At 41.2% G+C, this 25,658-nt stretch overlaps 1 long non-coding RNA gene across 1 annotated transcript; it reads left to right on the top strand.

The window, feature by feature from the left end:
• The first annotated feature begins 794 nt into the window (after positions 1-794).
• Positions 795-25,658, top strand: LOC130680369 (uncharacterized). The gene is made up of 3 exons (XR_008993360.1): positions 795-918; positions 8,470-8,636; positions 24,372-25,658. It is a non-coding gene; the product is annotated as an uncharacterized LOC130680369 (long non-coding RNA).

Below are 25,658 nucleotides of genomic sequence, written 5' to 3'. Positions count from 1 at the left end.
ATCTCAAACAGACACTAAAGTAGACAATCTACAATTCTCCATTCTTCAAAACTGTTTCTCATTTTTTTTCTCTCTGCTCAAATTTCACATACCTGTGCCCTTTCACCCTTGACCTTGTCTTATACATCACAAAAAAATTGAAGAGACGCTAAACAAAGAACTGTCTTTTCCTTCCCATATCTAAACTCCCAACCTGCCTGCATTGGACATACTGTTCCCTCTCATATTAGTCTGGATAAAGGGTCCCTGCTCCTGACAAAGTTGAAATAGCTCTGCTCTTGCCCTATAACTTAGCCTTTCACTTTCTGCTAGAATCTATTGCTGAAATTATCCATTCTCTCTTCTGCATTATGGGTCTTTCTCTACTAATTCATCCCAATCAGCACACAAGCATGCTCCAGTGTCTCTCCTTAGAACAACAGAAACTCTCAATCCCATATTCCTTCCAACTCCTACCTCCTACCCTGCTCCCCTGCTCCCCTGCATAGCAGACTTCTTGAAAAGGCTGACTATAATCACCGCCCCTGTGCCTCCCCTCCATCCAGAGGACTAGGGCTTCTTTCCTTGCCATGACCCCAAGCCTTGCTGTCAACTGTCTCTATATCACCAAACCCAGAGATTACTTGTCTATTCTTATCTTACTTCTCCATATCAGAAATATTTGACATAGTCGGCCCCTGTCATCTCCTTGAAACACTTTGTTCTCTTGGCTTCTGGACTCAGGCCTCACAAACAGCACTGCTGGTGGCTCACTCCAGTGACCTGGGCACTCTCCTTGGTTCCTTCGGCTTCCTCTCTCCCTACCTCAAAGCCATCAGGGGATCCTGTGGATTCTACCTTCAAAACATCCTGAGGCCATCCGTGTCTCCACCTCTCCACTACTACTCATCTAATACAAGTCCCCTGCATCTCCCTCTGGTAAGCTTAGACATTTCCCCGCCTCTGCTTTCACTGCTTTCCATTCTGCACACGTTAGTCAGTGGAATATTTTGTAAATATCAATCATATCATGTGTCTCCCTGCTTAAAGTTCTTCAGTGGCTCTGCATTTCACTCTGACACTAACCCCGAGCTGCTTGCCCTGGGTGACCTGGACCTGCCCACCTCTCTGACTTGTCTCATTCCTCCCTCCCCATCACCTGCTAATTTTCAACTGTTGGACCTTTCAGTTCCTCCAACAGGCCAAGTTTGCTCTCGCTTCAAAGCCTTTGCAGTAGCTGGTTCCTCTGCTTGCCTGAACTGTGCCTCCCCTACTACACCTCCATATTTGCATGACTGATTCCTCTCATTATTCACAGCTGAAATGCTGATTCTTTAGAGAAACCTTCCTTAACCACTCAAACAAAAAAGTTGATGCATTTCCCTCTACTTCCTCTGAGTAGTGCTTACTACTCCCTGACATTTTCCTTGTAGTTTCATTTATTGCTATATTGTCTGTCTCCTCCTACTAGATTATAAGTACCAGGAGTGTGGGGCCTCAAATGTTCACCCCAAATGCCCACTACCTAGAACTGGGTCCTCTCACTAAATGCACCCCAATTGCCCACTACCTAGTAGGCCCTTTCACTAAATGTATCCCAAATTCATGAGCCTAGTGACTACACTGCACTGTGATTAGGTGGTATATGAAGAGGATAGTGAAAAAAAAATCCTTTAGAAGCTTAAACTCTATCTCAAACTCTCCTCTAAAATCCTAACCCTGTAGTCTTCTCAACTACCATTACAGGCATCCTAAAAGCAGAGATCTTGCCTTTTATTTCCTATTCAATATAACACCTACATGCTATTAAGTTCACAGCTGGTGCTCAGCATACAATGTGTTGATCATGCCACCTGAAATAATCATTAAGCAATGCAAGGCAGTACTGTTACACTTGACCTATCTGGAACCATGTATCTGGCAAATTTCTTTTAGAGTTACATAACCACAAACTTCTTGGTGGCAAAAGAAGTACACAAAAAGAATCTAGAGCAGTCAAAATAGATGTCACAAATCTCATGTTCTGACAGAAATGCAAATTACAAAGAGCACAGCTTTACTCAAAGAGCCTTCTGATTCTTTCTTTGTGGAAAATCTAAGAGAGTTAGTGAATTTCCAGATCTGCCTCATACTACTTCTTCATTAATTCAAGCATTTATTGAGTTTCTTCTATGTACAAAGCACTTGCTAGGCACTGGGGTGGAAATCCAATGATGAAGAAATTAAGTCTTTGCCCTCATGAAGCTTGCAATCTAGGAGAGAAAGTAGACATAAATATTTTAAAATATGTAAACAATATGCAATTATCAAATAATATAAATGCCAGAACAGAACAAAAAAGGGTAGAAATCATCTAACCTCTGTTTTATTACATGTTTCTCACTATAAAAACATAAACTTATTGGAAGAAGTTAAAAACCGAAAAGCATAAAAAGTTTATAATCTCAAAGTATATAAACTCTTGTGTGCTGGGTTAGAATTCAGAACCCCAGGCAGAACTTATAAGAAGTGAGAGGTGGCATCCGAATGGTAAAGAGGGTTTTTAAAAATCAGATGCAGAAAGTAAAACGAAACAGCTCAGTCTCAAGTTACTTTTAACAAAAATCCTCTAATACCGACTAGGTTTCAAAAACAATGTCACATTAGGGGCAGTGCTATAGCTAAGGTCTCTAATGAGGGCCTGCGGCATCTCAAGGAGTAAAATAAAGTTTAAATTCAGTTTGAAAAATAAATAGTAATAAATGTTTTAAAAGATTTTCATCTACAAGCTTCTTAATTGTATTTGTTGTGTTCCCTTTAAGAAATCATTACCTACCCAAGAATAGAAAAGATATTTTCCTAGAAACTACATGGTTTTTCTTTTAAATTTACATCTCCAATCCATCTCATATTCCTTTTGTCAGTGAAATAGGTAATGGTTGAGTCTCTTTTTATTCTGTGTAGATATCCACTTACTGCGGGAATATTTGTTTTTAAAAGACCCTCCTTTTCCCCCTATTGAGCTGTCTTGGCATCCTTGCCACTCATATTTAATTGTGAGACACTGAAAAAAGTGGATGTGAATTTCCCCATGAACTGGCATGGATTTTTGACCAATAGGCTTCCCTGTGGAATGATTGGGTTTTAAATCAGCTTTTTAGTCAGTAATTGGTACAAACTGTCAAATCCATAGGTCTTAATTCTGGGATCATCTAGTTACTCCAGAGAAAGACCTAACATCCTCTCGCCTCACAACATCAGGTTGTTTCAGGCATTCTAGTTACTGGCTGGGGGAAGGAAGCTGGGAGTTTCACTATTCCATAAAGACCTCTTTTCAGTTTTTAATCTCTCCTCGTCTCTGTGCTTGATGACTCAGATCCATTTGGGTTTAATTTCACCAATGAATAAACCTTCCATCTCTCTTGGGGTTGAGGGAAAGATCCACACCCAGCTATGAGGTGGGAAGTATTGTTCTTATTCTTCTTTGGTGGATGGATTTCTAACCAATTCCCCTGTTTTTTATCCACATTTTTATTCCACTTACCTCTTCAAGCTTTCCAAAGATCTTTCAAACAGAATTTACTTATCTGGGTGTTTCCCTTTACAGTCATGCCTTACTCCACTCTCCAAAGTTCTTGCCTTTCTACTGTGTTTTTAGATATTCTGTAGTTGTATTACGCAAGTCTCCTAATTTCACTGAAGACAAAATTTTTATTATTATTTCTTGCTGTCCTTGTTACATTTGTGTGATGTCTGTGAGGGAAGTGAAATATGGCCTTTAGTCCAACACTTAAAAGCAAAAATCATTATTTAAAAACAGAGGTTATTGGGCTTGGAAGGTGATAAATAGGGAGATCCGGTTGCAATTCAGGTGAGTTTGAAGACGTGAAACACAACCATATGTTTCTGATCCATATAAAATGCCCAATTCATCTTAGGTATTCTCTTGAAACTTAAAAGAATACCACCCTGCTGCCAGCTGGGTCATTCCTCCTGATTCCCTGCCCTAATCATTAGTCAGTAGAATTAGTCATTGGAATTCTCCCTTCTCTCTCCTTGAGCACTGTTTGAGCACTTACTGTGCCAGTCACTATGTTAGAAAATGGGACCCACGGATGAACGTGATAGACATGTTTCCAGCACTCAAGTGGCTTATAGCCCAGTAATGGGTAGGAAAGGTCATCAGGCAATTAGTACATGCCGCAGTGTCATGGTCAGGCATTACAGACTGGTATGGGAACACCTGGGAGGTACACCTGCCCCAACCTTGAAGGCTTGAGTCAAGGAGGTCCCCCCAGAGAAGGTGATGCCTGTGAGACCTGGAGGGTGAGCCGTTGCCAGCCAGGTTGTGGAGGCAGAGTGGCTGGGAGAAGAATGACTCAGCCTGAGACAACGGCGCGGGGAAAGACCCAGAGATGGGAACACGGTCAGTCCACAGGGTGCATGGAGAGTAAATATTTAGGCTCCAGTGTTTCATTTTCTGTAGAGCACTTTTCAAGAAGGGGTCTTCAGAATGCTGCTTCAGAATTAGTTGAGGCCACTTTTTAAAAATGCAAATCCTGGGTCACACCCCAGAGCTACTGAATTCTCGTCTTTGAGGAAGAGGCCTGAGAACCTGTGTTTAACAAACCAACCAAGTGCTTCCTTTGCATACTGCTGTGTGAGCGCTGGGGCTGGAAATGCAGAACCAGACCCGGACGGAAGGGTAAGGCCTGTTACGGAGTCAGCGCATCATCGTAGGAGCGCGGTCATTAGACACGTCTTCTGATCGGCCAGATAAGGGACCACTGCACGTCATTACCTTGAGTGGGCACCATGCACCAAAAGGTCTTTCAGTGATTCAGGTTGCTTCATAACACAAAAACATCAGCACAATACGAAAAGAAATCAGGAAGTATTACCCAGAGAGAGAAAAACAAATGAGGTCTGAAAAGGAGGAGGAAGAGGCAGGGGGAGGGGGGAGGGCAAAATGAGATACTGATGAAAATCCTAGATTCTGTCCGTCTGTCCTCTTGCCCTAGTGAGAACCACCGCCTCGCAACAGTCAGTCTCGTCACAGAAACGCGTCCCACCGCAGCGGCGTGTCTGTCCACACAACATCCTGCCCCCACCGGTGGGCAAGACCATGTGACTACTTCTGGCAGGTGGGTTGTGGGAAAGGGCATTTAATTACCAATATGACTTTCTCTCACTCTCTTCCCCTGTTGCATCATAAAGGAATCCTCTTGTAAAAGGGTTAAACCCACAAGACCAAAGCAGCCTGCAGTTCTGAGCCCGTGTGTGGAGGAGAGTGTCCTTGCAGGGTCTCCTGAAACCTTAGGGGGCTAGGCACGTGGGAAATAGACCGTGGTCGTCACTACAGCACAGCCTAGCCTACTTGGCTAGCATAACATTTACCCTTTATTATGCACCTCTGTTGACAACAGTTCTCGTCTGACCTTGATGCCACCTCATACAACCTACCACCACAGGAGCCCAACTAAAATCCAGTGGTGCTAAGGGGGAGAGATGCTCTGTTTCCATTTGCCCAGAATTTCCTGATTACTCTCTGAACCCCCACCACACCGACTCCATGCCAAGACCAACAATTTAATTTAGTGAAATGGGTACATGATTGTATCATTTGAAAAGAAATATGAAATAGAACATTGTTAACTGATAACAAATATTAAACATGCTTGAAAGAGAGGAAACACAAGTATAAATATACATGTACATACGGTCTGAAATCCTAGGGAAGCTGATGGTTTATTCAATCAGCTGTACTGGGCTGAATTCATTCAAAGTCCCATTCCCTTCCTTTAGAATAGTAACCCCAAATTTTTAGTATGTGTAAGAATCACCTGGAGAGTTTGTTAAAAACTGAGATGCTCAGGCCCCGTTCCTAGAATTCAGCATTGTGAATAGGGCCTGGGAATTTACTTTTAATAAGTGGCCTCAGTTGATTCTAAAGCATAGGTCTACAATAAAAAAAGGATGAAAACTTGCTATTCTCCACAATGTGAAGGACCTAGAAGGTATTATGCTAAGTGGACACAGAAAGAGAGATACCATGTGATTTCACTTATATGTGGAATCTAAAAACAAGACAAAAAACAAATAAAACAGAAATAGACTTGTAGCCACAGAGAACAGCCTGATGGTTGCCATAGGGGAGAGAGTGGGTGGTATGTGTGAAACAGGTTAAGGGAAATAAAAAAATGAGTGAGAGTGTTTGATAACTTGATCTGGGTGACAGTTTCATGAGTATATACATGTCAAAATTCATCAAGCTGTACATTAAGATTTTCATGTATCTCAATAAAAAATAAAAATTAAAGAAGCACAGGTTTAAGGACAAGTGCTCTACAGAATATGAAGCCCTAAAGCCTCAATATTCTCTCTTAATGCTTTCTAATGCAGTAAACCCAAATGGGCTCAACGTTCTCATAGACTTTAACTGACTGATCTGCAGAGCTCAGCTAAACAAAAGTACTTAGTCTCTGAGTCCTCTGGATGTGGTCCCAACTAAATGGTGGGATCCCAACCCTGTGTACCCCAGAAGTTCAGAAACGGAGCTAGGACCAGTCAGATCAAAACTGACCGTGATGACTCAGGGATATGAAGTATTTTCGGTAATTTATAAAAAGGGGATTTTCATCAAGAGGGGTCAGAGAATCCATCTGGACAAGCCAGTGGTTTTGATCAGGACATGAAGAGTGATCAAAAGGGATCATAGGATGATAGCTACCAGTGAAAGAGTTAGTGTCCCTACCCCTAACTCATCTCCTCTTCCTTACCCACAGGTATAATTCCTCTGACATGTGGGCCTTTGTTAAGAAATAGGCTGCAAATGAGTCTAGTGACTTCTCAGAAGACGCATAATGAAAGGGTCTCAGTCCAACACACCCCAGGGGCTAGATCCAGCATCAGTAGGGAGGAGAGAATGATTCAGTTGGAGGCTGGTGGAAAGAGAATGCCACAGTCAACTCATACTGTAGATCCTCAAGCATTCTGGGAGACTCAGCCTAGAAGAAAGTGTTCTCTAAGGCCTCAATTGCATGTCCATTTGCTTGTAGCAAAAAAGATCAATGGTTATAGGTGGAATTACCACAGTGGTCTCTTGTGACAAGGTCGTCCTAGAAATTCTCATTGTAAAAAAGAGCTGTCCCCACTTCATTATTCAATATTGATAAGCTTCTTAATGTAATTTGTCATATTACATAATTTTTCATGTCCAAGAAGACTTAGTTCTGTTTAGATTCTAGTAAGACTGAAACATTTCCATTGGTGAAAGTTACCAAAGAATACCTTGTTTGATGGTCAACTTAATAAATATATATAATTTAATACACATACATATATATATAATAAATGATTTTTTTCTTAACGTTAACAATGATTGCAAACTTAAATTGTTGTGAAGTATTTCAACAGATACAAATCCAGTGACTGATTTTTTTTAACACTTCAAACCCTATAAGCAACAAAATTATATAAAATTTCAGTTATCACATAATATACTGTATTACTAATAATACCATACTATATATTACTAATATTTAATCCTGCTCTAGAAAATCAACATAAGGGTTTCATTAATTAATTTTTTCCATATTTATCCTACTATCTTCCTAGGTTATGGTTCTATTTATTTGGATGCTTTCCTAGCATTTCAGTAACATAATTTGATGCCTTGCCAGGGCTACAGGAATCACTCTAGATGGAAAGAAAAAGAAAACAGGCTTACAGGATCTGGTTTATTGCCTAAGACAGGACTTTGTTGTTTCTCCCAAGGCAATTCAAGCCAAAACCACTGCTCATCAGACTGAGTTTCCTTCTTTTCTAGTTAAATTTAATTCATTACATCAGTGAGACTTTTTAGGTCCACACACAGCCATAGGTACTATTGGTTTTGTGTCTCACCACAAAATGATATATTACTTAAGTCTCGCTTGGCCAGTGTTAACAAAACCCATTGTTCTATCCTTGCAATATATAGCTCTGATTTGTTAGCATTGTAAATACATTTATATTCTTTGTTAATATTTTATTGAAATTTAATAGGATCTATGAGGAGTTTTCATCCCCTATGAACTGGGAGGTAAAGTCTGCATACTCACCTTTTCTCCTGAGGACATTTGGTTAATTTATATTCTTGGAACACAGTGTTGAACCTGCTTTTGATTTGATCATGGTGTGTGGCCACTGGCTCTGTTTACTTGTTCAACATCCTTTCTATTTGATTATTCGGTATGACCACCAGTGCTGACCAGTCCCTCCTGTTCTTGATATAATACTTACCTCTATTAGGTGTATCACAAGTTAAGTCCTTCCTGTTTATGTAATAGAAACAATTGTATACCTCTAACAGTTGGTTCTTGAACGACATGGGTTTGAACTACTCAGGTTTATTGGAGAAGATCGTCAAGAAGACATTGCCACTGGCTGACCCATGAGCTAGACCCCAGCAACTGGAGGCTCCTTGCCCCAACCCTGCCCTTGGAATGTGCCTCCCTGTTACCTTCCCAGCTCCCAGAGGCCCCACCAAAGAATGCAGCCTTGAGAGAGTGAAGTGATGTGGACAGCACCTGGATATTATACACGAGTGAACCTAGTTACAGCCTCTATATGAACTTTAAGATTCTGGCAGGAGATTCAGGAGATCAACTGTCTTGCAGCCACTCAAGACAAGCCTCGTAAGTAGAGTTCGCTTGCTTTTAAACCCACCACCTACCCATCTGGAGTGGTGTGACCTCTGCCTTCCACCTCTCCTTGTCCTCTACCTATAAGGATCAGTTTCAGGTTACACTTGGGAAATTACGAAGGAGATTGTGATCAACAGGGTCCACTTATATGGACTTTTTTCAACAAATATATTGGAAAATTTCAGGAGATTTTCAATAATAAATAGCAGGCTATTAGTAGTCAAGTCTGGGGGGAGCCAAAAGTTATATGTGGATTTTTTACTGCATGGGGGTGGGTTCCCCTAACCTACATTGTTTAAGGGTCAACTGTACTTTAGGAACAGCCATATATTTAACAGACGATAGAATATGTATTATTCTATTCTATGCTATAAGTCATTACTTATAAGTTGTTCCTTTTGTCATTTTGATACCAACCCTGACAACTTTTTTAAAATATTCTAATTTAGCTTTTTATATAAAAAACATTCCAGACCTTCCCTGATCTTTTCCTGTCCCAATAAAGGGAATCAACCATATTTCATAGAATAAGCTAGGTTGTGATAATATATAAACAAAGAATATGGAATGGCTGAAACACAATAGAAGTTTATTTCTATTCATATTTTGGGGCGAGGCAGCTATTTCTGGTGAAAGTCAGTCTCCTATGTGTGGTGACTGAGGACCTTCCACCTTGGGGCTCTACCACCCTCTGATCTTCACTGTCATTTTCATCCAACTGATAGGGATGGAGTATGGAGAAGGCATGCCTGCTTCATGCCTAGACGAGGTGTGCATCATGTCTGCCCACATCCTGCAGTAAGAATGAGTTGCATGGCTACATCTCAGTGCAAGGGAAGCTGGAAACTATAGTTTGGTCTTGGCCCTGGCTGCAAACCTGTAACTAGACAGGAGACAACAGACTCTGGTGGATACATAGCAGTCTTTGCTATAACTACTCTCCAAATTGCCCTGGTCCCTTCTGGGAGAAAACTGTATTTGAGACTAAAATCTGAGTACTAACAGATATACATAAGAATTGAAGGTAAAAGGTAGGGAGAAGAGCTATTAAGCTATAGTTGATGATGAAAAAACTGGAAAAATACTATTTTTGATATTGGGAATTCACTCTGATTTTTCCTATTTGACCTAACATGTCACTGTTTATCGCCTACAGTCAAGTTTTCATCATAGAAAGTTTTCATCATGGACATGCTACAAACCTGACACTGAGAAGGGGAAATAGGGTGCCGAGTAATACAGCAGGGCACACTGCAAGAATCAGGAGCAACGCTTGTAACTGGGATCTAGAGAATTTACCACGGTACTTGGTAATCGGATATAAGCTTTGCTTGAAGTTCCTTATCTGTAAATGGTCCTAGTTCTGGATGCATAAAGTCAAAGAGTAATGTAGATGGTAATGCCAGAGATAAAATTCTTTTTTTGTCTTACATCTCAGGAACTTCTCCCCAAAGCCCAGCATTCAACTCCCTAAGCTGCTAAATGGCCAGCCTGAAAAGTCCTCAAAGACAGTGAACCTAAAGGCCAAGTTTCTATCAACAGAACTCAGTAGGTGTTCTTAAGAGAGAAAAGATGGCGCCTGCTTCTGTTCCACATACCCAGGCTGGATGACCTTGGAGGACCGTCTGGCATCTCATTTCTGTTTTCACAGAGGTCTGGCTTCAGAACCCTACAGCGCAGTCAGACCCCAGGGAAGTATGGATTAACTTCCTCCTTGACAATTTCTCAACTGTCAGAGAATTACAACTTCCCGTATCATTTAGAATGAAAACCAGTGCCTTTACAATATCCTCCATGTCCTGTCACTCACTGGGCCGGCCCTGTGACCCCTTTGACCTCAGTTCTAACACTCCCCACCCCTTAATCCCTGGACTCTACTGCAGCCTCTTTGGCTGCCCTCAGACCAACCAGGCTCACTCCCAGCTTGGGGTCTTGGCACTGCTCTGCCCTCTAACTGGAACATTTTCCTGATGATATCCACAGGCTTCAGGTCTTCGCACAAATGTCATCTTCTTAATAAGGCCTGTCCTGACCACCCTATTTAAAACTGCAGCCAGGCCCCCAACCCCCATCTGCGCTCCCATCCCCTTTACCCTGCTGGAACAGACACTGCTGAAACCCAGCCCCCTGTGGGTTCTCAGCTGCAGCTGTAGTGGACAGGGCCCCACGAGCTGACAGATTTCCCCATTAGGCTCCTTTCCAATGTCCTTCACTTCCAGAGGCCTGCTGAGCCTGCTGGGGCAGCTTTGAAGGCTGGAGCATGTAGTCTTTTCAGGGGCACCCCTCACCTAATGAGGGATCAAGTTGGTGGATAAATAACCCAGATTTCCCAGCTTTCAGGGGAACGATTCTGAGATGTTTATTCCATGATTTCTCAGGGGGTGCCCAGCAGGATCGAGCCCTCTGCTCAATGGGACAGTGAACTGCTCAGCATGAGCCCCCTGGCATTTCCCCCTGCCCTGTGCTGTTTCTCTTCTGCCGCACTTGTGCTCTCTGGGCTCATCTCCTAAATAGTCAAGTGCACCAGATCCCTCTTCTCAGGGCCCTCCTTCCGGTGAACTTAGAGAGAGACACTTCTCTTCCTTTTTCTTTTTTCATGCTACTTACGCTCTAACCTACTGTGTCATTGACTGATTACATGTCGTTTATTTTCTGCCTCTCCCCATTGAAATGTACGCCCCATGGAGACAGGGTTCTATGTCCATTTTGTTCATTGACATATTTTAAGTACATAGAGCAGTACTGGTGTAAAGGAGGTGCTCAAAAAAAACTTGCTTAAAGCATTAGAGGAGTGAGGCTTACTGAAATTCAGTCTTGAAATAGTGTGTCACTTAGGATGCCTTGGGCTGCAAATAATAGAAAACTCAATTCAAAATAGCTTAAAGAGTGCAATTTACTTTCTCACCTGACTGGAAGCCTAAAGTGAAGTGGGCTCAGGAAGGAGGAAGGTGGGAAAGATGCTGGGTGGGCAGCCAGCAACATCCCCCCATGTCTTATGGGCCATTAGCCCATCTTTTCCACAGGTACTTGGGGAAAAGAAAATAAAGGTGTCCTCTGGTCATTTAAATTAGTTCTATTAACTTATGATAAAGGAGACAGAGTATCTCTCTGGCCAAGTATAAATTTGTTATTAGCTGTAGATAAAAAATGTGAGCATAGAAGACAGGATGTGTCATCAGAAAAGAGAGAGGCCAGCAGAGGAAGGGTTAACTGTGCCCAGGAGGGTCTCTGAATCTGGTTCTGAGAAGCCCAGGCCTCCCCATGGACCTGATGCTCTCAGAACTGCCCACCTCAGTATCTTCTCATTCCTACCCACCAAATAATTTCCTGACCTCTGATCCAGCTCCCGGGATACCTCAACCCTGTTAAGGGTCACTGGCAGTCTGGTCACTGGAAAGTTAAGCAAATGAGCCATGGGGCAGCACACAAAGGGGACTGACTTCACTTTAGGTGCTGACTCCAGCACCCTGTTGCCTCTGTGCTGATTCAAATTAAAGGGTAGTTGCCCACAATCCTATGGTGGGCCTCTCTGGAGCTTGAAGAAAGAACAAGCCATAATTCCATAGTACCTACTATTTGATACTAAACAAGAGATGATTCCTCTGGGATTTTAGGCAATTTGATCAAGTATGCGCAGTTCCCAAAACACAGCCTCCCACCACCCGACCTTTCACTACTGACAGATAGCGAAGGAAGGAAGGAGATAAGAGGGTACAGAAAGGCCCCCACTTCTTTGAGCTCAGACTCAGTGCCCACGACTTGTACCAGTTTGGGGCTGACAGACCCTCTATTTCTGTAACATTATAACCAAGAAATTCTGGCCCCAGTTCATCTTTGTTAGTTTTCTGGGTAAAAATTAAACCTAGGAATAGCTTAAAAGAGCCGTGGCTCTGCTTTCTTCTCTCACTTCTCAGATATCTCTGCCCTCCTCTTCTCTCCTCCTCAGTCTTTCTCCCATGGTGTTCGACCTGTCACTCAAGCTACTAAATTGATAGAACGATTCTCTTTATCAGAATTACACTTTCCTACATGTATTTGAACCTGGGTTTCAGAAAACCCTAGAAACATTTATTAGCAAATAATCCTAACTGAATCCCCTGGGCATCCAGGGCTGACAAAGGGCCTTACGGCTCTCGGGGCGGGTCCAGGGAAGGGTGGCTGCAAGGACAGCTGATGGAGCCGTGAGGCCAGGCCCAGGGAGGCAGATGTGGGCCTGAGGGTGAGGCCAGGGTCTGTGCCGAGAGGAGCCCAACTTACAGCCAAAAGTGGAGTCATGGCCAAAACTGAATAATGAGGTCAGACTGCATGTGGGCGAATAAGAACCACCAAGAGGAGCTGGAACAGGGAGAGGGCGTCGGGAATCAGGGTGCGAACGGACGAGGTGGATCTCTTGCAGGGTGCATTCGTCAGGGTCAAGAAGTCAGGTAAGCGAGAACCGGCTGGTGTCTGACCAGCTACACCTTCAGCCCTGACAGATCACACTTTATATTCACACTTTAACAACGCTGTCTCCATCCTCTTCCTCTGGGCCGTTGATGTGCGCCCAGCACAAAGTTTCCCACAATGTGGGGCCGATGGAAGGTGTGTGCTCCCTGAAGCTGGAGAAAGGGGAGGTGAGGGCAGCTTAGACATCCCAGAGGTAGACAGGGTCCCAGGATGGAAACCTGGGCAGGGCTCCAAACCAAAGAGCCAGAGGCCAATACTGGAAATCCATGAGCAGAGGCCCGCAGGCGGAGCAAACAGCACAGTGATGCTGGGAACTTCCTTGAATCACCTGGGCAGGTAGGGGGCGATGTCTCTGGGGGTGGTAGCACCGCTGGAAGCTCACCGCGCAGAAGGGTCTGCTGCACTGAAGGGCCAGCCCGCAGATCATCTTTCCTCACCCTCTCGGCAGCCTGTTTTAGAGATAAGGAACCAGGCTTAGAGAGTTTACACGATCTCCAGGTGATGGGGGTGTCACCAGAAACTGCAGCCCTATTTCTCCTACTGATGAGCAATGTCTGCCTTTGAAACTAACAGAACCTCTTTGTTTCTGTTTGATTCTATTTGAAAAAACAGTAACCAAGAAAATATCAATATTAAATCTAAAGTTTCAGCAGGTGGTATCCTTCAGGTAGGAAGCTCACAGGGAGTTGTTTCTGCAGAGGGGCGTGGGCTGTGGGACTGGGCTGCGCTCCTCCCCTCACAGCTCCAAGATGCTGATTTGTTCTTTGGGACGAGTTGGCTAGAAGGGGCCAATCAGGCTGCTTGTCATTAACAGAGAGCCGCAATACTGAGTGCGGAGAACTCTGAACCTGTACCCAGCTCATAAATGAGGCCTCCAAACAGACCATTCTTTCATCAGCAAGTATTTACTGAGAAGCCATTGCTCTGGAAGGGGGCCAAGTACTGAAGTATTCGCTGTCTTCAAGGTGTTCGTACACTTGGGTAAAACAGCGAGCAACCCTTAGTTCTACTGTTAAACAGTGACCACAAATACAATATTTCAAAGAAGGCAGATGGCTCTGCCCTCTCGGAGCTTACAGTCTTAATGGGAAAGCTTCTTTGCTTTGAAGAACAGGTAGAATTTAAAATGTTTGAAGGTAGAGGGGAGGGCATGATGGCAGGACCAACAGTGCTGGGGCTCAGTGGGGAGAAAGGTCAGGGAACAATTGTATAGCCAAAGGCAGGCTTGGCGTAGTGTTCTGGGACACTGGAACTTCTTTATAAGGCAGGTAAAGGAAAGGAGCAATTTACATTTGTACAGCCACTTACTTTTTTTGCATCTTCATTTCTGCCTTCCTCGAGGGAATTATTGCTTTCTCGCTAATTCAATTTTCCAGTGTTTTTTACCTTCCTTACACTATCTGATATATGTTAATTGCTTACAATGAATAGTTCAAGATGCATCCAGCCCTAGTGGAAAGAGCCCAGCTGGAGAACTGGTTGACCTGGACAGATGTCAGATGAGTATGACAATATGGAAATACAGGGAGGGGGCATCACCACTGAAATACAAGGCCTGCAAAAGAACTGCACCTCCAGCCAAGCCCCAGGACTACAACCAAAAGCTGGTCAAGCAGCCATCAAGTGCCTCCTCACTTACTGACAACGACTGCTAGTGATGATATAGCCCCATCAGTTAATGTACTCAATATACCAGGTGCACTTCTAGGTGGTAAGGAGGTAGGTAGCATGGTCCCATCTCCATTTTTATACATCATAAGCAACTAGAAAGAGACAATTGGAATAACATTAATAATAATAATGTTCTAGAATCTGAAGTTCCTTGTGTGTAAGTAAATAAAGGAAAGGTCAACCACTTTAATCAACTTGGAAAAGGCTTGGAAATTGAAAAAGGACTAAGTGCACCAGTACCCATGAGGCTGGCATCTGGGCTGGACCGGAACCTGTAGCCATTCCTGGGCATGCCAGGCCTCTATGCAGCCCTGAAACTAAGCCACCTACCAGGTGTAGCTCTTATGCTCCATGCTGGCACCATGCATGTGTGACTCAGATGTTAGCTAGGGTCACCTAGCCTCTTCAGACCTAGATGAAATTAGTTGGAATGATGATTTACTGTTTTATGGAAGTTCAAAGCCTTTTAAAATATGTATATATTTCTGCCAGTTTTTGAGGGAATTATGCTACCTCCAATGTGCTCTGTTAAACACTAGAGCAACCCAGAAATAAATTTCATCCCCTTCCTTTATTTAGAAGACAAAAGCAAAGCAAAATAAATAAACCCTTAGACATGGAAAACATTTGTGGACATAATAATTATGATTCTAATATCCCAGCTAAAGAGCCAACAAAAACAATTTTAAGTTAAACATTAGTCATCTCTCTTTTCAAATGTTCTTCAGCCTTCCTTACACTGGGGAATTTTCACTCGTCACATGCCCATGTGCTATGGTAGTCTCCCGTTATCAACTACCTTTTCTCAATAATATCTCCTCCCCCAACCCCATTACAAGAGTAATGCAGTGTTGAAACCTTTGGCCACTTATAGGGACAGATTACCAGAAAAAGAGAGTCCCAGGATCAGGGGAGGGTAACTGATGAATAACCTCTAAACTGTAAAATTCCAATTGCATTTTAGCCTTTGGCATGTTTACCAGGGTTAGTAGAGGGATTTTAAATAAAGAGGCTGTTGTTGGACAGTAATCTAGGACATATCCATGCTTTCACTACTTCCTTCCTCCCAATTAAAATCCTATTGTTCTGGATTCCACTCCCTTCTCTCTTTTTCCTGATAATGGGTGAATAGGCCAACAGATGGATCAGACACTGAAACATGGAATGTAAATCTGGGAGAAGGAAAGGCGGAGCAAAGACGATCCGCCAGCCCTCGTCAAGTACATGCTATTTGCCGGGCCCTTTAAGTTACCCCAAAGGGATCTTACATGCCATATCCGAGTCCCTGATTTTATAGTTGATTGTCTAAACTGAGGGGGTTCAACATTTTGTTGTGCAGTTTGCTGGTGTCAAAACCAACTCCAGAAACATTTCATTTTCTTCACTCAGTCTAGGATTCTAATGACTCCATCCTCAATAAAACCCCTGAGGAAGACCCTGAGGGTATGACTTTCAGACAATATAGTAGGGTAGCTTGGACAATTTAGGGAAAGAAGAGAAATAATTTGGTGTGGTGGTGGTGAGCTGAAGAGGAGATCAGATATAGCCCAGGCTTGTAAGAAAATTCCAGAAGCTTAGTGTGCCCATGACACACCGACCTGTGCAGAAGCAAGGGATTGTTTGACTTTTTACATTGCTCTTCTGTCTAATGTTAATGCTGGTACTTGGATTTTTGCTCGAGGAAACGCAGCTCATCTTCCCAGAGTAGAGTCAGTGAAACGACATCTCTCCAAAACCTTTGTGTAGTATACTCGGATGGGCTGCTCAAGTCTTCAGCCTTCTCTAAGGTAGTAGGATTCCTACAGAAAGATACCCTTAAGGCCTCACTTAAATTTGGACCATCAATGAGGCTTTGAAGAAGGTTCTTAAGAAGCCAGATCCTCCTCCAGGTGTTTCAACTCTCTGAGAGCATGTGCTCCACCAGACAGAACTGGTTCAAGTGATATGATTATTGTTTTCCACCATCCATCAACAAAGGGGAAGCATCTGACTCAGGCCTGGCCAACCAAAGACCCACCATCCCCTTGGTTAGGGGAACTAGTTCAATGACAGGAATATTTTGTTTGTTATGTTTGTTTAATCTTGAAACTCCTTCTCTAAGTATAGATGATGCTCTGCTATATAAAATAATTGGCTTAAGCCAGTTTGAGCTGGTTCCTGTCACTGAAAAATACAGTAATGTCCTAGTTTAAAATGTAGAAAATGACCAAAGTTCAGCTGAACTTTATTTTATAAACATTTCACCTGAGTCACAAATTCTTCTGTAGACTCTATATATGCTAGGCCGACCATGATAAAAACAATGCTATTGAAAGTTAACAAGAGTTCCCCCCTTGGTAATTAGTATAGCCTTGCCTCTTACAAAATAGAAGTACAAAACTGGCTAGTCTTGAGAATAAATGGAGAAACAAATTAAAGCTTAAATGGCAAAAATGTCTCAAGTCACCCTTATTCAGATCTGGCATTTATGATTATAATTATTAGTAGGAATTAGTGTGAAAAATACACATGTATTTTAAATTCATTAAGGGTAGGAGTTATGTCTTGCTCATTTCTGGAATCCTCACAGTGCCTAAGATAATAAGATCATCACTTATTGGATGGCTACTAACTTCTACACTGAGTGTCATTCATACATTAAGACACAATTTTAACAAAATCCTGAAAAATGAACATTATCATCCCCCTTTCTCAGATAGGGAATCTGAGATTCCAGAAAGTTCTTAAAGTCATGTAACTATTACATATCAAGATCAGAATTTGTATCAAGTCTTTCTAATTCTAAGCTTGTGCTCATGAAGTTATACTATACCAAATAGAACTTAGCACAAAATAGGTAAGCAATAAATTCTTGCTAAATTAGATTGAAAATCAGAGCAGTTTTGTGAATAGGTAGAAAATTGAAAATAAAGCCAGTCTGGTATTTTCAAAAAAAAGTGTCCCATACACAGTGGGTACTCAGGACATTTTTATTTAATTCAAGGGCTCTGAATGCAGTTGGCATTCCGGATGTTTAATGATACAATCAATCCTTTTGCAACCTCTATCCAGAGGTTGGATACTGGAGCACCATCAGTAATTAAGCTTAATAAAAAAGAACACAAAGTTCTGCTTAGCCCACTTTGTCACTAATGAAGAAAGTGCCTATCTGTATCAAGTCACGCAATTAATGGAGCTTTCAACACATCCTTGAGCATGTAACAACCTTCTCTGTCACATGCCTGCCAAGGCCTGTATTCTAACCTAGAGGCTATTGTTTCACTCACTGCGTTTGCCATTAAACATTGCTGACTTCATCAGCTATTGAGAACTTGGGCTCAGGCCTCAACAGGTAGGAAGGCTTTGAACTTTTGTCTACCACTGTAGGCGCCACAGTTTTCAGGCATTTCGGCTATCTGGCTGCAGGGGCCTAATTACTGATTCAAGAGGTAGAGGATGGGACGCCTGACAAAGGCAGGAGGTGTGAAGAGCAAGGACAGCTGCTGCCAAGGCTGCGGGAATGATGGGAAGATCCAACTCCACGGGAGGAGCCAAGCCCACCAGCTTGCCGTGCACAAACACCATCAATCGCTGACCTCCCAGTGCCCGGTTAATGTTTCCTTATGCATTGATTGGACAGCTGGGTGACAAGAGGTAGGAACCGTGGGATAAAGGAAGGGAGGAAGTAATTTTACAATGCATTGATTCCCATGCTCTGAGCAATCCAAGAGCCTTGGAAAAGGTCCTCACCCAAGTAAAGAAGGAGGAGGAGGAGGACATAGCAGAGGAAGAGAAAGAAAAAGTGAGTGAGGAAGAGAAAGAGAAGGAAGAGGAGGAGGGGAAAAGGGAGAAGAAAATAAAGCAGGAATTCCTTTTTGAATCTGAATGCTGTGTCACTGATCTCCTGGTGAGATTGGTGGTACCAAACATGTAATTCCCAGAGGTAGTTGTCACACTTCAAGCTTCAGAAGAGACAACGAGCAACCTGGAGACCTTGATCCTGTTTAACCTCCACGTAGCTGATTTGAGCAGTCACCTCACCTCATTGGGCCTTGGGCTTTGTCTACTGCATGAAAGAGGAGGACAAAAATGAGCTTTTTGCAAACTTCATTTTTAAGGTTTTTAAATAAGAATTATATTTTGTGCAGAAGCACAAGCAAATTCAGTAAATAAAAGCTGCATGGCTTTTGCAGGAACAGGGATGGAGAGCTGACACTGCAATGTGTGCCATCCTCCTAGAACCCTCTGGCCAGCATGGCACAGGGGCTCTTGAAGTGTCCAAAGAGCAGTTTGAAAACTTCCACTTTAATGATTGATAATGGTCCCTCCAGCATATTCTATGATCAGTGACCCATGTCTAAATTCTCACAACTCCTTAAGGAGGTGATGTCTGAAGGTGGTGTTCAGAAAAACCTGTACTTCCAGCCTTGATCCAGTGTAGAAGCCACCTTGCCAGAGAAGTAGGTGGCAAAATGGGCCATAAGAACAGACTTGTCTCTAATACTGGAACAAGCAGCTCCAGTCCTGCTCTGCAGACCCACCACACAGAGTAACACTGAGCATGGTTTTTTCTCACTGAAGATATCTAACGTTGTCTTCAGGGCCAGGCTTATGAGTGTCTTAGAAAGAATGAATAAATTGTAATGAATTGATCCCCAGAGACATGAGCATTTGCCAAATGGGCTCATTCTTTGCAAGCAGTGAGAAGAAACATCATTTCGTGAAGTAACTTGGCTGAGTACAGAAGTGTGTGCATGTGCATATTTCTGTGTAGACAGAGTCCATATTACATCCCATAAGTGCCCTTCTCAGTCATCTCTCTTCCATCTTGTAATTCTCTCCAAATACCTAACAAATTCCCCAAAATGCACCCTTGCAAAGCAACTTAAGTCTGATGTCTCCCATGAAGCCTTCCCTAGCCATTCTGCTCTCTGTCCTATAAACCCAGCAGTTACTAATCATTGTTTGACTAATCTCTCCAGCAATGTAATCTTGTTGGATTTATTCTCGTGTTGTTTAATTCTCCATCAAAGTCATCTCCTCAGTAAAATTAAACCCTCATGGTTTAATAAGGGAAAGATCGTGTTTCTCTGTAGCCCACAGTGCTGTGCGCAGAGTAAACACTGCAGTATAATGGATAGAGCACAGTATATCTGACAGACCTGGCCCTGCCATTTTCTAGGTGCATGACTTTGACCTAGTTTAAATTATCCTTACCTAGCTCATCTTAAAAATTGGGTATTAATAACTAATTTACAGGAGGCATGCAGAAGTAAAAAATAATGCACATTAGTGATAGGTAACTTCTGTTATTACTACCCATGGATCAATGTATTTCTAGCGGTATGTAAGTAATGCTGTGAAAACTGATAGGAAAAAAGCTGATCAGTATAAGAGTTTTGTTGATTTGTTTCCAGCTTGTTTCCTTGGAATGAATCTTTGCTTTCTTCCTGGAAAAAGTGGCTTTTTACTTCCAAGTAAATCAAAAGATGGAGAGGATATAGTGTGATTAGTCAGATGACCCTGGGAAGGCATGACAGACAAGGCTGGAAAAGGGATCTTGTCTAAAGGCTTGTGTAGAAGAAACAGGTTGTGACTGAGATGTACCTTGATGAGAGAGCGTAGCCTTCAACGAGTGTGTATAAATTGGTGGAAGACCTTGAATCCCAGGAGTTTGTTGCATATCTGGAAGACGACGGGGGTAGCACGACAGCTAGGATAGCTGAGAGCACAGCAGGTTTATCTTAGGTAAAGTCAGAGACTGTGTTAAGAGTCACCTAATCCAATTTTCCGCTCCTGCTTCTGGGACTCTCGTGCCTCTTGTCATCAATGCACGTATTCAAAGCTGAGCAGATGCTGACTCTAGATATTTCATACAGGCTAAAATCCTGCTGTCATGGGTCTAGAACTGATGAATTCCAGGTCCTTTCCTGCCAATCTCTTCAGCCATTGGGCCAGGAAACTACCAAAGTTCTAAATGATTTGATGTGACAGGGCTTAGGCCCGAACTGGATTTTCAGTAATAATGGCAGTAGCTGTGGTCATTACTGCTGTGAGCACAGTTGACTCAGAAAGCTGGAGGTCAGTGATTTCTAGATATTCAAGAGGTTAAGGAAACCATAGAGAAATGTGGCTCCCTTGTAGTCACCTGAAGTTGGTAATTGAAATTACTTGTACTGTGACAGTGGTTCACAGATTAAATTAGACAGAAGTGTCCCTCTAGAGTTCCAGAGTGAGGGCACAGAACTCAAGGTCTAGGCATCCCTAGAAATTAGGAAATACACTGATGTGTGTAGCTGAGGGAGATAAGCCATAAGAGAATAAACCGCCAGTTGTTACAAAGAAGGTGTGTGCTTCTGAGTCACCTGTCCACAGCGTTATCTGGGTGGAACTGGGGCAATCAGCCAACAAACACATAAAGAGATGCTAAGCTTCATTCATGACTGAAGAAATGCAAATTAAACTCTTGTGGGAAAGGATTTGAGCCAAAAGTCATTTTTATACACTTTCCATGAAGTACAAGTTTGTGCAACCTTCAGGAAGATACTTTAATATTATCTGTTATAACGAAACAGGCATATATCAATTCAGCTAATAACTTTCCTGGTAGGAATGGCCCTAAGTTATGGTTGTATTTATAAGAATCTGTCAATATATATGTATAAGGATAGTCTTGGTTGTAGTTTATAAGAGAGTAACAATAGAATGATGCCAAATATATCTGACAATAGGAAACTGGTTAAATAAATTATAATGAGTTCATAATACTGGATACCTGAGTCACAGAGACGAAGCTGAGAGTGTGGGGAGACCAAAGCAGCTAGATTCCACAGCACAGAATGTCGGAGAGGAGAGAATTGTGCTGAGAGAGGAGTCTGGAAACTGAAAGAAGTTTCCCCTCAAATATTTAGCAGAGCACTGAGGAGCACATATGGGTGAAGAAACTACCCCAAACTGTGGATAGAACCATCCAGAAGAGTTAGAGGAAACAGCAGACAGCACTCACACAGGACTTGGACTAGTACCTGTTCCTACCTCCTAGACTGGAAAATCTCCTAACTCACAGCAAACTGGGAAGAGTATTCTAGAAGGGGCTTGCAGTAGTGGGGAGTATTCAGCCTCAGACTAAACACAGCTCTGGTCCCACCTAACCATCTTAAAAGCAAGGCTCAAATGAATCAGAGGTCCATAAATAATTCAACTATGTCCCAAAACAAAGCTAAAAAATATTTATAGAAATACAAAATATACAGCACTTATCAAAGTAAAACATACAATGTCTGGTACTTAGTCAAAGATTACCAGGCATGTAGTGACAAAGGAAATGCAATCAATTGCAAGAAATGCAAAATCTAAGCAGATGTGAGAATTAGAAGACAAAAACTTTAAAACAGTTATTATAATTGCCTTCCATATGTTCAAAATGTTAGACATTGAAAATATAAAAAAGAAATCAAATCAAAATCTACAGGCATGAACAGAATGTAGAGCAACTGGAACTCTCATGAACTACAAGTGGAAATGTAAAATAGAGCACTACTTTGGAGAGCAGTTTGGCAGTTTCTTAAAAAGCTAAACATGCTTACATATATTTCAGTTCTTTTACTCCTAGGTACTTCACCCAAACATATGTCCAAACCATAAGAGCTTATACACAAATGTCCATAGCAACTATTTGTAACAGTCAAGACCTAGAAACAATGCAACATCTATTAGTGGGTAAAGGGGTAAACAAACATGGCATATCTATACAATAGTTTACTGTCAGCAGTAGAAAGGAATGAACTATTGAAATGTATCAATGAATTTTTAAAAATTCTATTTGAAAGAATTCAAAGAAGAAAAGAGTACGTAATTTAGGATTCCATTTATATAAATTCTAGATGGAAGTGTGATGACAGAACATAGATGAATGGCTGCCTGTGGACAGGGTAAAGAACAAAAAGGCAAGAAAGAGAAAGATTGCAAAAGAGCGTGAGGTAACTTTTGAGAAGTGATGGGTATGTTCATTAACTTGACCACACTGATGGTTTCATGGGTGCACACATAATTTAAATTTATCAAATTGTATACTTTAAAATGTACAGTTTATTGTATGTCACTTATACCCCAGTAAAACTGTTAAAAATCAAAGAAAGGTGAGAAGGTGGGATGTTATGCGCTGATATAGGAAGAGTATATCCAAAATATGTTAACTGAAAAAATGCGAAGTGATGTGTATGATGGTATCCTTTTAGGTCACTAGACCCATATTTTTAAAATATCATATATGCATAAAATTTTTCTGCAGAAGTAACTTATAAATTGTTAATAGTACTTATCTTACAGGGGTAGCATAGGGATAAGAGGAAGTGTTTTTTAAAAATCCTTTTTTGGACTATCTAAATTATCTTGCATTATATATACATTTTATTTAAAGTAAATGTTAGCTGGGGTTTCATGCACAATAGTTTTGTTTAAAGTAAATGTTAGCTGGGGTTTCATGAGCAGTAGAATTGAGAAACATTTTTGTTTTCTTTTTGCTTTTTGCATTGAAATGTTTATTTTTGAAAAAATAGAGGTACATGCTTTGGAAAATATTTGGCAGTTTCTTAAGAAGTTAAATATTTACTTATAATAAAATACAGCAACTGCACTCCTATTAATCTCTCCAAGAAACAATTAAATATTATGTCTGTATAAAAGTAGGTTTGTGAATGTTCATTGCAGAATTATTCATGATAGTGAAATATATCCATCAACTGGTGAGTGGATAAACAAAATATGGCATATTCATGCAATGGAATACTATTCCACAATAAGAAGGAACAAGTTACAATATATGATACAACATGCACAAACTGTAAGAGAGTGATGTTAAGTAAAAGAAAGCCAAAGCAAAAGACCACGTATTGTATGATTCCATTTATGTGAAACTCTAGAAATGGCAAATTTAGAGACAGAATGCAAATCAGTGGTTGGTTGCCTGAGAGAGGAGGTAGGAGTAAAGAATAACTATAAACAGGCACAATAGGAAAATTTGAGGATGACGGATATGTTCTCCAACTGGTGATGATTGCACAACTCTATGCATTGACAAAAACCATTCATGTAAATTTACCATGGCTGTATTTTATGGTATGTAAATTATACCTTAATAAAGGAGTTAAAAACAAAACCCAATGACTGTGAAACTAGGAATAAAGTTAGTTGCTGCAGAAGATGCCTGTGTTTCCCATCTAAGCAGATGGAACTGTATGTCTAAATGCTAAAATGCAGTGGGACCTTGATGCTGTTGGGGCTGAAGTCGGTTGTTTCAGGATTGCAACATGTACATAGTGCAACTCCAGCTGTGAGGTGAGTACACCAGTTAGATACTGTCTTCTTTGGGTAGATTTTCATTTCAAATGTTGTACAGAGGGGTCTGGCATATGTCCAGTATGAGCATGGATGTTCCAGAGTGGTGGCGTATGGTAATGAAGAAGGCAGGCTCCGAAATCACTCCTTATTTCTTGTGAGGCTGAAATGAGATGAGGTATGTGATGTGTGTGGCGCATAGTAAGATCACAAAGTAAGATCTTTAATCTGTGTGTCCTCAAAGCAGTGGGCACTGTGCTGACTCATCCACACTCTTTTGCTGGGTTCTATTAGATCACCACAAGCTGATGGGAGCTAAGGAACCGAAGAGGTGGATGAACATCCACGCAGCTTGGAAGTAGACCTCTTTCACCAAGATCACCCAGTGCTTTACGTGCTTTAGGCTGGGGACTCTAAGACTTATGGATTCTAAGACTTTATGGATCAATAAAGGATTAAAGAAAATTTAGAGGACTGAAAGTATTGTCAACATTAAATTGTTTTAATTAAACTTTTAACTTAAGATGTGTAGATTCACATGCAATTATAAGAAATAATACAGAGAGATTCTATGTATCTTCTATCCAGTTTTCTTCAACGATCACACCTTGAAAACAACTACTTTTTATATTAAATCTGTGATCCATTTTGAGTTAATTTTTTAATTAAGTATGAGGTTTAGATCAAGGTTCATTTTTTTCCCTATGGATGTCAAATTGCTCCAGCATCATTTGTGAAAACTCTACCCTTCCTCCATTGAATTATGTTTACACTTCTATAAAAAAAAGCAGTTAAGAGTAGGTGTGTGAGTATCATTTAGGGTCCCTTAGTCTGTCCCATTTATCTTTGTCTATCCCTCCATCAGTAGCACACTCTTTTGATTATTGTAGCAATATATTAAGCATTAATATCAGGTAAAGTGACTCTTCCCACTATATTCTTTTTCAAGATTATTTTAGCTATTTTAGGATGTGTGTCTTTCCATATAAATTTTAGAATAAATTTGTCTATATCTACAAAAATTTGCTGTGATTTTTATAGACATTACATTAAATCGATAGATCAATTTAGGGAGAATTGACATCTTTACCATGTTGAGTCTTACAGCTGCTGATATCCTATGTTTCTCCATTTAGTTAGGTCTTTTTTTATTTCCTTAAGCAACATTTTGTAATTTTCAACATACAGATCCTTTCAATGCTTTGTTTGTTAAGTTTTTATTAAAATGTCTCATTTTCTATTAAAATGTCTCATTTCCTTTGGAGGAATTATAAATGGTATTATGTTTTTAATATCAGTTTTCCTGTGTTCATTGTTAGTATATAGAAACATTTTTGCTTGTTGGTCTTGTATCCTGTGACTATGCTGGATTCACTTATTCGAGTTCCTTGAGTATTTCTATATCATTGTTTGTCATTTTCTCAAGTCATTTAATTGTAAACAAGAACAGTTTTACTTCTTTTCCAATTTAAATGTCTTTTATTTCTTTTTCTTGCTTTACTGCTCTGGCTAGAACTTCCATTATTATGTGGAATAAGAGGGATGAGAGCCCTGAATGCTTTGTTCCTGGTCTTCAGAGAA

This window comes from Manis pentadactyla, chromosome 13, assembly GCF_030020395.1.
Source record: "Manis pentadactyla isolate mManPen7 chromosome 13, mManPen7.hap1, whole genome shotgun sequence".
In the NCBI taxonomy this organism is placed as follows: domain Eukaryota; kingdom Metazoa; phylum Chordata; class Mammalia; order Pholidota; family Manidae; genus Manis; species Manis pentadactyla.
The sequence above is the reverse complement of the archived record's forward strand: the minus strand, read 5'-3'. Positions and strand labels throughout refer to the sequence as shown.